This window comes from Anastrepha ludens, chromosome 4, assembly GCF_028408465.1.
Source record: "Anastrepha ludens isolate Willacy chromosome 4, idAnaLude1.1, whole genome shotgun sequence".
Lineage (NCBI taxonomy): Eukaryota > Metazoa > Arthropoda > Insecta > Diptera > Tephritidae > Anastrepha > Anastrepha ludens.
The window spans coordinates 111,068,959-111,071,337 of record NC_071500.1 but is presented as its reverse complement, the minus strand read 5'-3'; the positions used below and the strand labels follow the sequence as shown (position 1 = coordinate 111,071,337).

Sequence of the window (2,379 nt, the reverse complement as noted above, 5' to 3'; positions counted from 1 at the left end):
TTAAAGAAATATATTCATTTAACCATATTGAGCATAATTTTCTTCTGCAAAAAGCAAAAGCTATCCGATTTTAGTATATTAGAATATCTTAAATAATTTATACCACAAAAGCCAGAGCTAAGCATGAACTCGCTCACAAAAAATGGCAAAAATTAATCTACAAAAATTTCGCCACTCACCCGCTTAACACGCATTACCTCTAATTCCAGATTAAAAGCATGAAAAAGTAAATAAAAACTGTTTATGCATCAAATCCACATTAAATAGCGCAAAACAGCATTTTGGTGAGATAATAACTAGAGCTCCTGGCAACGCAAAGTTTAGCAGTTGGTTGGCAACGCCAAAACCAGCAAGCGTCGTATGCTGGAGAAAAGAGAATGGAGATGGTGACTTGCAAACAAGGCACCAGGAAACGATGAAGATGAGGTGTTGTGGGATAGAGATGCGGGGAAACAGCAGCGCGGTAATATGAGGCAGGAAGATATTGGGACGGAATTTCGGAGGTAAAGCACAGATAATAAAAATAAATAAAAGGAAAAATAAGGTAGCAGGAAGTGAGGCGAACAGGTTTGGGTAAGGCTAAAGTATAGTTTTGTGGTGGGAAGAGCGCAGGTAATATGAACAAAGTGAATAAGCAGTGATATGAATTAGAGTGAAAGTGCAAAAAGGTAGGTAGTAGAAGAAGAAGATAATGTAAATAAAAGCTGAGTATAGAACATTTTCCCGAGCACAGCTGAGACGAGCACATTTGTAGCCTTAATACAAAGTGGATGCGTGTACAAAACAGAAGAAGAAGACCGAAAAGCTTTTGGTCAATGGAGGGGTGCATACTAAAAAGGTACTTTCGGCATCAAATGTCAGCTGTTAAAAGGACATATGGAAAACTAAATATATATCTAAAGAGAAGCACTTCACAATTGTGGAAATCACTGCATGAGCCTTTGCGGATACGACACACAATATTCTGGAAAATGGTACACGGCGCAGAAAAAGACAAAGCTTAAGAGCAGGAACAAAGCCAGCTCCAAATAGGAAAAGTGTGTGGTGTATGAGAAGGATGTGCCCGCAAGGGCCTCGGTGTAGGTGTCAAGGCAACCAAATGAAAATAATGTACTATTTTTTATGTATGTGTGCGGATATGAGGCAGACGGTTGACCTAAAAAATCAAAATAATAATAATAAAAAATGCCACTGTATTTGTATGTATTTGGTGTATTTATCTACTATTTAAGTGTGAGTGCAAATGTAGCAAAATGCGTTAATGGAAGTTTTTATGATAGACGTCGTGCATAAATTCCATTTCATTTTGATGCCAAAAAAACAAAAACCGGCACTAAGCGATAAAGAGTGGTGGTAAAGGCGCAATAAGAAAAATGTAGCATTTGTTGTAGCAAACGAATTGTCTGATAGAATTTTGCACATTACAACATGAATGTGGTGATGGAGGTTTTAATGCAATGAATAGTCCGAAATTTGTGTACAGCTGGTTGAGAGATTGTGAGGAATCCGCGGAAGGAGTGCCACAAAAGCTGATGGCGCAAAAAATTACAACTAGAGATGTATATGAAAGGATACGATTTCAAAAGTAAAATCCGCAAGAGAAGATGGGAGCTGGCAGCCAGCAAGAATGCGAGCTAAGACAATAAAAGGAGTAACAAAATTGAGGCAGATCCTCACATAAGTAATCATGACTTGAAAGAAAACTAAACGCTCTTCAAAAGAAACAATGTCAAACAATTCGAAAAAAAGCTGTATGCAAAAAGAAAGTCTTAATTGGGTGCCACAACGAAAAATTTAACTCTTTAATGGTTCAAGTAGCCAAAATTGATTAGCAGAAAGAATCGATAAATGAGCTCATACATCTTTAAGACCCTGTAGAAACTGATAGAGCTTCACTTGAAAGCTTTAGGGCATCCATCAGTAAGAGCGCTGACTAAAGCTCTCACTCCAGAATTTATTTCGCTCTCTGCTTAACTCTTTTAGTGAAGCAAAGTAAGCATAAAAACTGCAATGGAACAGGGTTTTCATTCATAATATTCAGAAGTTCTACACAGATGGGAATTGTGGTGTGCTTAAAGGTGTAAAAAAGAAAAAATCATTTTTTTGATGTTTGTTAGGGGATTTTTTTTTTAACATGAAAACTATTCTCATTTCTTTTTACGCTTTCTTCAATTAAATATTAAGTTTCGTTGCTTGGAGATGAATTTCTGGTTTCAGAATTTTGTTTTTTGCATACTGATTTGTTTTTTGCAGATTGATTTACCGCTATGCCAGTATTTTCGTTTATGTACAGGGTGGTCCTTTTGGGCATTTGAATTTAACTTAAATCGGCTATAAATTAAATACCATAGCGTAAATATTATAGTTTAAATCTGCTAT

The 2,379-nt window shown here is 36.3% G+C and overlaps 1 long non-coding RNA gene across 1 annotated transcript; it reads left to right on the top strand.

The window, feature by feature from the left end:
- Window positions 1–413: 413 nt before the first annotated feature.
- On the top strand, window positions 414–1,202 carry LOC128860609 (uncharacterized). The gene is made up of 2 exons (XR_008454262.1): window positions 414–668; window positions 734–1,202. It is a non-coding gene; the product is annotated as an uncharacterized LOC128860609 (long non-coding RNA).
- The last annotated feature ends 1,177 nt before the right edge of the window (window positions 1,203–2,379 follow it).